This window comes from Gavialis gangeticus, unplaced genomic scaffold, assembly GCF_001723915.1.
Source record: "Gavialis gangeticus isolate Ggan-Ray unplaced genomic scaffold, GavGan_comp1, whole genome shotgun sequence".
Classification (NCBI taxonomy): domain Eukaryota; kingdom Metazoa; phylum Chordata; order Crocodylia; family Gavialidae; genus Gavialis; species Gavialis gangeticus.
In genome coordinates, this window is record NW_017729024.1 from 11,891,111 (window position 1) to 11,900,051 (window position 8,941).

Here is an 8,941-nt window from a genome sequence, read left to right on the forward strand (position 1 = left end):
GAAGCAGGGATTAACCTCTCACCTGGCAGCCCCTACCCAGTGAGTGGGGGGGTTTAAAGCACCAGGAGCTGGGGAAGGCAGGGCAGCCATGAGGGGCCTGGGGGAATGGGTGGAGGTTGGAGGGGCTGGGGGAGCAAGCAGGGGATGGGGGCTGATGGGGTCCCCACATGGTCCCCTCCTCTCTCCTCCAGGCTCCCCTCTTCCCTGGCCCCTACTTACCAGCCAGAGTCTGGCTCCAGCTCTGTGCTGCAGCTGGCGGGGACTGCCCGAATCATAGAAGCTCTCCAAATCTTTTCTGAAAATTTGGAGAGCTTTGAATCAATTTGGACCTTTTTATTGGTCCCCTGATTCAATTCAGATTTGGAGATTTGACCACTAAATTGGGCCAAATCTCCTTCAAATTGAAACAGCACCCAAAGCTTCTCACTGCCCTAGTAGGCAGCTCCCTATTAAGTGTATGTGCTGTTCGGAGTCTGTTCAACTCTCCCCATTGTATAGTGAGCTTATGTGCCTCCCTGAATAGGTTTGTCCATACAAAACAATGCACAAGTCAGTATTATGCAGAGGTGCACATGAGCTAGCTCAGACTGCAGAAGTGGTATTTGAATAGTGGTCCCCCAAGCTAATTTACTAAAAGGCTTTTAGGTGTCTGACTCCTAATAGAATACACAGTCCCAAGTTAGGTATCTACGCTCTCCATAAACTGTATGGAGAGAGTTAAGTGCCTAAGTTCCACAAGAGTTAACATGCAAAGAATGAAGCAACCTATATTGGTCAACAGGAAATGATCTTAGGGTCTTAGTTTCATAGTTGGTAGGGTTAGAAGGGACCTAAGCAGACCATCTAGTCTGACCCACTGCCATGGGCAAGAAAGGATGCTGGGGTCAAATGACCCCAGCTAGGTGGCTGTCTAGCCTCCTTTTGAAGACCCCCAGGGTAGGGGCAAGCACCACTTCCCTTGGAAGTTGGTTCTAGCTCCTAGCTACCCTGACAGTGAAGTAGTGTCTCCTGATATCTAGCCTGAATCTACTCTCAGTCAACTTATGGCCATTATTCCTTGTTACACCTGGTAGTGCTCAGGGGAACAGGGACTCTCCTATTGGCTAGTTTATAGCCAATGGGAGAGTCCCCCTGCTGGTCCCCCTTGGCTAGTTTATAGGTGGCCACCAAATCCCCTCTCAGCCTTCTTTTGTGGAGGCTGAACAGGTTCAGGTCCCATAGCCTCTCCTCAAAGGGCCTGCCCTGCTGCCCCCTGATCATGCAAGTGGTCTTCCTCTGGACCCTCTTGATGCTATCCACATCCCTCCTGAAGTGTGGTGCCCAGAACTAGATGCAGTACTCCAATCACAGCCTGAGCAATGTCACATAGAGGGGAAGGATCACCTCCTTGGACATGCTCGTGATGCATCTATGGATGCATGAGAAATTGCAGTTAGCCTTCCTGTCCATGTCCCCACATTGGTGGCCAGTGTTCATCTTGGAATCAATAGTGATTCCAAGATCCTTCTCTGTCTCTGTGCTGACAAGAAGGGAGTTCCCCAGCCTGTAGGTATGCTGCTGGTTCTTCCTCCCCAGGTGCAACACATTGCACTTGTCCATATTGAAACCCAGCCTATTCTCATCCGCCCACCTGCGTAATGTGTTGAGATCTAGTTGTAGCCTGTCCCTCTCTTCTAGCATGCAGGCAGGCAGGGCAGCTTACTTCTCCCCACACCTTAGTGTCATCTGCGAACTTGAACAAGGTTCAAATCGCTGATGAAGATATTGAACAGTGTGGGCCCGAGGACCAAGCCCTGGAGAACCCCACTACCCACATCCCTCCAGGTCAAAAATGACCCATCCACCACCACTCTCTGGGTGTGGCCCTCCAGCCAATTAACCACCCATCTAACTGTGTAGGCATCAACACCACAGACACCTAATTTTTTAATGAGGATGGGGTGAGAGACAGGTCAAAGGCCTTCCTAAAGTCCAGGAAAACTACATCCACCACGACACCTGTCTTGTGCTTCCCTTACTTGTGATTCACAACCTTGGGCCTTTCCTGGAATCAGACATTGAAAACATAGTAGTAGAGCAGCAGCAGATGGTGGAACCCTTAACTTATTAAATAGTTCAGTTGTTTAAAGAACTTACTCAGGATGTGAGCAGACTTGGTTTCATTTCCCTCCAACTCCTCAGGGGTTCTGAACCTGCATCTTCCACACAACTGCTCTGACCATCTGGCAGCAAAGTGCTTAGTGATAGGTTTATTTCAGTCTCTCCTGTTGAAGCTGTTTGAGTTTTCCTGGACTTCTTAAATAGTTATGTGAGTGGGGAGGTTGAGGAGAAGAGTGAAAGAAAATGTAACCCTGGACTAATTAAATATTTAGAAAGGAAGGCAGGGCAGGGGATGCAAGTGACCCTATGGCTTAGTGGTTCAGACATTCACCTGGGAACAGAGACACTTAGATTTCTACCCCTGTTCCAAAGAATAGTCCATATTAAATGCTTAAATATCCATGTAATTAAATGAATATTTGAAGCAGGGACTGAAACCTAGATCTACCCTTTCCAGGTGAATGCTATAACTACTAGGCTGCAGAGCTGCTTTATTAAGCAAAATGAATACAGGTTTTGTTTACCGCTCAATCTGGCAGGTGTTCCCATATGCGGTCAGAATCAAATTTAGGCAGCTAAACTGGCAGATGCACTTTACTAAAAAAAACACTGGTGTCTAGGCATAATAACAGTTTCAAGGGGGGAGTCGGTAGCTGAGCAGAGATTTTGAAATTCTGAATACTGGACTGAGGCCACCTACAGGACAGAGTAGATATATTCTGGTGTCCTACAGCTGAGGCTAGCATCCTAATCTTTGAAAAAGGCCTCAGATAACCTAGGTGACAAGGATCCAATGCAACCATAAAAAGGTGTTTCAAGGCTAAGAAATATTTATTTTTTATTTTTTATTTTTATTAGCAATTACATGCGTTTGAGATCTCCCCTTTATCCAACATAGTTTTTTTCCATACAGCTGTCTCTGATTTCCAGCAGTGTTGTGAATTATACTGGGTGCAGTTAAATCACAGTTGCTTTTCTGTGAAGAAAACTGTGTGCTGACATTGTAGCACTTCATTTAATACTATTTTACATTGTAATTTCAAATTGTTCTCCATTCACTAGCAACTTTAATTTCTTGACATAATACAAGAATTTGGGAAATCCTTTTGTGTGTCTGCCAAGACATCATTTTTCAATAATTTCAGATCGTTTCTAGCTCATAGAGAAGGCTGGAAAAGATGTTTCAATCCTTCTATCCTTTCCAATCAGCCCTGCATGCCATGCTTCACAGGTAAAATGTTTTTCTCCCATGCATTTAAGGAAAGTGTAAAACAAGTAGAACCAGGCAAAGATTAGTAGATACAAGATGTGGTGGCATTAGCTTTGTAACGTGATCCTTCTCCCCTCAGAAGCATCCCCATTTCCATCCATTTTTCCTTAGTATATCTGTTCTCCAAGTATTATAGGTGAGTATGGGAATACGGTACCAATTAAAAGTATTATTTCTCCTACAGAGCAAAGTATCCTCCAGAGATCTGTAGTCATGAGATTTAAAATAATGTCTCTATACTGCAAGGTAGACTTATAATAAAATAACTTCATATTTAAAAAGGGATCACATTAACCGGTGAGAGATGTGACACATTTTAAAATGTATTTTAAAATAAAATGTACTAGGGACAAAGCCTTAAAATTATATAAAATAAATAAATATAACAAAAGAGGACTGAATCACCAAGATTGAGAATAGGCTTTGTCACAGAATCAAGGAGAATTCTGAATTCCTAGGTATGCAACAACAACAAAAAAGCAGACAGTAGTACTTTCTAAAAGTACTTAATGAACTCTATATCTCAAGAGGCAGGACTGACCTGAGGCTGGCTACTATCATTTCCACTGCTTTGCAAAGAAGATCCTTTATTTGACCTTCAAGTGACAATCCTTACAAAAAATAGCAACATTAAATGTATAAAGACAAGTAATCCATCAAAGTTATATTTTCCTGACTAACTTGTTGGTAAAAAAATAAAGCTAACAAAAAGAAAATAGTCTTTGCATAAGATTCTACTCCATCATTGATAGGGAAAATTGAAAAAATATTTAAATAGAGCTTAGAAAATAAGACTTCATAAAAACAAAGAGCCAAATCCTGTTTACTTTAGAAAAGTGAGTTCTGTCATTGACAATGGGACTACTTATGGGTGACATTTGTTCCTGTGTAGAGAAAAGATGTAAGATCTCTGCACCACATATTTTACTCTTCATTAAACAAAACATGAGTGAATGAGTCTCTGCACAACAGTGAAATCCACCTGGTATGAGTGATAGGACTGGAATGTAGCTATAGACCCCCAGTCTAGTAAAATTTTTACTTATCAGCTTCTGTGCTTTGTTTGATCAGCACAAAGGAAGAAAACTGTGTAAAGAGAAAAATATATATATAAAGGAATAGCAGGAAAAAGTTTAGAAAACTTTATAGAGGAATATCTCACTCTTCTTCACCTTTAAAGGAGGAATTAATACAGAATACATAAAACTGCACCTAACGGATAATTTGTGGACCTAACAATAATAATTTGGCCTGTTACTAGAGATGCACCAATACATTGGTCCATATCGTATTGGCACTGATAAAAGGAAAATTGACATTATCAGCAATCAGCTTTTTTTGGCGGTCGCTGACAACATCACCAATAATGTTGCAGATAAATGCCCAGCAGCTTGGAGAGCAGTACTGGCTGGTAAGTTTGTTGGGGAGGAAGAAGTGGGGGGAGGGAAAGGGCTTGGGAGGCAGATTGAGGCCCCCATGGTGAAGGTGGAGGGAGGCTTGGGTTGGGACAGGACAGGACAGGGAGAGACAGGATGGAGCCACAAGTGGCTTGTCAGGGGGTGGGGGAGGGGTCAGCTCCTGTTGCTATGTGCACCCTCAGAGGGAAAGAGGGAACATGACCTCAGGATCAGTGCGCTTGGTACTGGTAGGCTGCCACTGTGGGCTAGGGCTGGCACTGGGCTCTTTCCGGCAGGAGGGCTTGGCCAGGGCTGCAATCGGGGTGGGTGGTGACAGTTATGGGGAGCCCCCCTTCCAGTGCCACTGATGCCCAGCCTGAGTACAGCCCCAGCCCAACTCCCCGCCAGGAAGAGGCCAGCACCAACCCCAACCCCAACTCACGGTGGCAGCCTGCCTACCAGCCGGACACTGCTCTCCAAGCTTCTGGGCTGCATATTGGCAATCAAATCAGTATCAGCTGATATGGCTCGTTAATAATTGGCTATTAGCATCAGGCCAGAAAATCTTTATCGATTCACCCCTACCTGTCACAGGTACTCATTACTTGCCATGGTTCTTGGAAAGCATCAACTCTGATAAATGAACGGTGTCTCTCAAAAATGAATAAATAGATTTACATTCTTATCTAGACATTGACAGAAATATCCTTCTATTGTACTTCAATATGAGATTCTTTCTAATATTGTAAAAATCCAATATTTATTGACTCAACAGTATTTTACCTCTTAACAGTTGGCTTCTCATGTGGATTTTGGATACTTTACACAAATAAATGATATAATAAATTATGCTCTGAAAAATTATAATTTATGAGAGAACATGAAAAAATAGAATTTTACGAAGTTAAAATTTCATAAATAAATAATTTTATAAATTCTTGACAATATTTTTTTCTACCCTTGTAAACTTTCTCTCTCTCTTTTGTTCCATGAAATAACCATGACCCCTTACAAATAAATAACTCCCAGGTCCTGAAATTTGCATATTTGAATGAAAATGTGAATGGCTTGCTCTTTTAGCTTTCCTCTTTGAAAATCTAAATCTTTTAACTCAGTTATTAACTTTGTATTTTCCTTTTTCATTAAATCAATTATAATGTTCATATAGGAAAAAACTGTGTTATGAATATATAATTAAGCAGACAGATAGAGCAATGTATTAGTCTAAAGTTAGGCAGAAGGCTGGGCAGGGTGGCACCTTTAGCCTATAAGGTTAAGTAGAGGCATTCAAGAAGCCTAACTTTCAAGCTTTACTCTAAGCACCCAAGGTTAAGTCAGAAGGAAGCAGAAAGTTTGAGCCAGCCATTATTTGGCTGCCAAGTGTGGGACACTGTGCCCCCAAACCCTGCCATTTTGAAGCCTGAGTTCTTTGTCTGTGTGCATGTGTGTCCTAGATGCCTAAGTTGTGGTGTGTGTTTGTGTGTGTACACGCACGCGTTCAAGATGTCTGTGTTCTGTGCATGTGTCTGTGTGCACGTGTTCAGGATGCCTCAGCTTTGTGTGTTTGAGTGCATGTGTGTGTGTGTGCACCTCACATGCATGCATGGACACACACGCACACACACACACAAACACACACACAGATCCCAAGTGTCTGGGGCATGACTGGGCCACCAACTTTCATGCAGCTGATGAGGATGATGCCCACATCTTGCACAACTCTGTTCTCTCAGGTGATGGAAAGCAGGCACTATGCTCCCAGGGTCCCTGATTTCATCAGTTAGATCATCACCCCCTCCCCCCCGCCCCCCAATCTTTATCAGGGGACCAGCATAACTCCTTCTGCCCTGGCTCATGAAGCCCTGTGTGGGACAGTGAGACCGCTGGAAGGAGCACTTCAGCTATGAACCAAGTCTGGTACAGCAAGCACATGTGGTGCAGGGATTGGGGAGATGGCAAGTCACAAATGTGTGTTGCTCTGGCCCTGCACTGCAGCACAGCATCCATAGCTACAAAGCCCTGGCCAACTCCCTCCCCACCTGCATGAACCAGGAGCCCTCCCTGGATGAGTAAGGTTGGAGGTCTTTCAATGAACTTGTCGTGGGAGTGGACCATGCATCTCCAGCCCCTCTGGCCTTATGTTCTGGACATTACTGCCCATGCCATCGCCCTTCCCTTCTTCTTCCCCAACTCCCCCAGGAGCGCACACCAGGGTGCAGGGGCATGCAGTGAAAGGAAGAGATGTGCCTCATTTTAATCAAATGTTGAAGCTGCCAAACTTTAAGTGTGTTTATTAAACAAAAATTGTGCAAGGTTGCCCACTCCAGAACTTGTAAACTTCTTCTCAGTTAACAATGAAAGAGTGAGAAAAGACCCTGGCTGCACAGGGTAGTTATGATGTTGATGGGGAGAAGGGACCAGGGCAGCCATGGGGGCTCAACTTAACAAACACAAAACCTTGGGGTAACAGAAGGAATGCTGCAGGCAAAACTGCCACCCCTTGGTTTAGTTAAATGTTGCAGCAGCCATATTTTTTGTGTGCATATTAAAACTGTGGAATGTTGCCCGTTCCAGAACTTAGATCGGAGCCCAGGGGGCTGCCATTCCTTGCAAAGGATGCACTGCTCCCCAGCAGCAGGACCCAGGTCTATAGTGGCCTGTCCTGATGGGTTTGTTGAATGCTCCCCCCCACACCGCATTCTCTTTGGGGCCCAGTGCCTATGCCAGCAACTGGCAGCTGCAGGGGGTAGCAAGTTGGCCCTGGAAGAGGGGCTGAGTCAATGACAGCCCCCCTTCCCTAGCATTGAGTCTGAGGCAACCTGGTCTCCTTCTCCCCCATTGCTGTTTCCCAGAGTGGGCCCCACCAGACACCTTCCTGGCTTCTTGTATCAGGAGCCAGTGGCTCCCAAGCACCATACCTCATGTTTCAGGAATTCCCCCAACATGTCCCAAACAATATGCAGTATGTGGTCACCATCCAGGACTCCACCCCCCCCACCCCTGCATTGGACTCACGGGCATGTCACACCAAGAAGGAATCCCTGGAGTGGGGCTCTCCATTCTGGGGGGAGGGAGGCAGCAGCCTGCCACACCATGCCTCTCCAGGAGGGCAACAGTCTCTCCAAAGGTGGTTGCACTGACACCACTCAGGTATCATCATAGATGGAACCCAAACGGTCTTTCACCCTGTCTATAAACTCTTTATCCTGGTGCTGTGACTCTCAACTCCATAGCAGCATCAGTGCCCTTCCTCAAAGAATAATTGGCCAACTGTAGGCTTCATTCTTTGACTTCCACAATGCATACCTGGGCCTAGACTACTCATTTAAGTGCTGCAGTACCACAGATGCAAGCAGTCATCAACCTATCCATTCAAACCTGCCACATCGAGGGTCCAATTTGGTTCTCATGCCACTGGTGCCATCTACACACATTTCTGGCTTTCTGCAGGTGTCTGGGTGAGAATCCTAGATCCAGCATCTTGGACTCCATGATGGTGCCTCCTGTACACAAGTGTGGAACCTGCAGACAAGGGAGACACAGAAGAACCTCTGGTGAGTCCCCTGTCCAGACCATTTCCCCCACTCAGGGCCAGAAGCTGTGCAGCTGCTGATGACCCAGCACTGACCATGGAACAGAATGCCCACATTACACCTTCCAGCAGGGAAAACCCAGATGCCTGGATTCCATCTCCCTTTTGTTGGAGCTGGGAAGGCTGAGAAACCCAAGCATCAGGGCCCAGAGACATGAGCCTTCTCCATTTCTCTGGCAGGTAAGGAAGGGAGTGGAGGGGTTTGTTAGGGAGAATTCCCACATTCCTCTGTGCCATTCCTGCAGTGAGGCTTATTCATAGCTGCTCTGCCAAATGGTGCCCGGAGGATTGCCAGGAAAAAATGCAGTTTCACCTGTTTGTGGACACTTCAAAACAACAATGTACAAAATGAACATTCTGGACAGCCCCTGGTGTGAATGTGGTGTTCAGCGAACAGCACAGCATTTAATCAAAAGCTGAAATCCTTACAAGTGCCCAGAAAGAGTAGATGGAATATGCACACTGAGTGATAATACCAGGCAGTGGCTTATACCTGGTTGGAGGGAACAAGTTTAGTGATGGAGGAGGATTGGAAACGGGGACTTTACTAACTCTTGTTAGTGACAGCCTGGTGACAGGGCT

At 45.4% G+C, this 8,941-nt stretch overlaps 1 long non-coding RNA gene across 1 annotated transcript in view; it reads right to left on the minus strand.

The window, feature by feature from the left end:
- LOC109297242 overlaps positions 1-8,654 on the minus strand; it is a 25,898-nt gene extending 17,244 nt beyond the window's left edge. Inside the window, exon 1 of the long non-coding RNA XR_002097256.1 lies at positions 7,783-8,654. This is a non-coding gene — a long non-coding RNA (uncharacterized LOC109297242). The remainder of the gene's footprint in view (positions 1-7,782) is intronic.
- Positions 8,655-8,941: the final 287 nt, after the last annotated feature.